General features: G+C 34.5%; 1 protein-coding gene across 2 annotated transcripts in view; it reads left to right on the forward strand.

The window, feature by feature from the left end:
- Positions 1–1,262, forward strand: part of LOC118744817 (fatty acid 2-hydroxylase) — a 31,323-nt gene that overhangs the window by 17,319 nt on the left and 12,742 nt on the right. The gene's annotated exons all lie outside the window — the stretch shown is intronic.

Genomic DNA, 1,262 nt, shown 5'->3' on the forward strand with positions numbered 1-1,262 from the left:
TTTTTTCAAAAAATCCTTTAAGAAACTATTTTTATTCATAAAATACTCCATTTTTGGAGGTATTTTCAAATCGGTCCAAGTCTTCAAATACATATAATTGATTTTATACTTCCAATGGAAAAACAGTACCGACTTTTTTTTTGTATGGGGAGTGATGCAGTCTAATGTACATATTTACATCTTCCCTGATCTTGATGTTTAGTGGTGAATTGGAAAATATCGTCGAAATTGGTTCACTTATCGGTATGTTAGTATAGTATGCTTATTTATTTGCGTTTGCTGAGTGTAGTCACACTTCCTAAATTTTATTTATATGCAGCTGATGACTTTGTCACCTCCGACATAAATATGCAAAAAAACGATCACAAATTAATAAAAAAAAAGCCGGTCATGTGATATTTGTGTAATGTGAATGTGAAGCCAGCTCGTGTTGCCGGTTGCCGTTGTGCGGGGTTATTTTATCATTAAAGCTCGGAACACTTTGACGACTGCAACTTCACGACGTAACGACAGCGACATCATTTTGTCGACAAATGTCGCCTTGAAGCCAGCTTCTTAAACATTTTAAAGACCTCAGCGACATAGCAAACAGCTGATTTTAAAGTTTGACATTTTGGTATATTTATTTCACAAATTGTGTATTTTTATTTAAGTAAATAAGAAAAACATGAACAATCAAGAATATGTGATTAATTTTGCGAGAGTTTAATTTTGCAGCACTACATCTACTCATTGTCGCCGGCAAAATTAGAAATAGATTTAATTTGGCGACGTCGACAATTGCAGTCCTGCAGCCAAGATGTCGTGCTGTCGTCAAAATAATTGTGTCCGTAAGAACGTGTGTATTTAAAATTTGACAGATGCTGCTTGTCGCTTGCTGTCGTCAAAGTGTTCCGAGCTTAAGTGCTACTTAGAAATGAAGGCAATTTTATGTGTCATTTCATGAAATTGAATTAGTTGAATGAAATTAAATCAAATAAGGCGCAAATAAGTGGTATTTTGTGAAAAAAATTTACGCAATTATGGAAAATGTTCATAGAATGATAATTAAATATCATACATCGAAAGCTAAGATCGCTTAAATTGTTATGCTGGCGCCGCATAGCATCACCATCGCCTTCAATATCACCAGAAACCAAGACTTGCAAAAAGTCCTGACGTTAGCGTGAAAAACTAAAATCGCAGTTTTACTATATTTGGCTCATAGTTTCGTGAGTATATCGATTCTTTCGTGTGGTTTGAAATTTTTTTGTTTTCGTCGC

Source organism: Rhagoletis pomonella, unplaced genomic scaffold (assembly GCF_013731165.1).
Source record: "Rhagoletis pomonella isolate Grant_MI unplaced genomic scaffold, Rhpom_1.0 Rhpom_scaffold_00008, whole genome shotgun sequence".
In the NCBI taxonomy this organism is placed as follows: Eukaryota; Metazoa; Arthropoda; class Insecta; order Diptera; family Tephritidae; genus Rhagoletis; species Rhagoletis pomonella.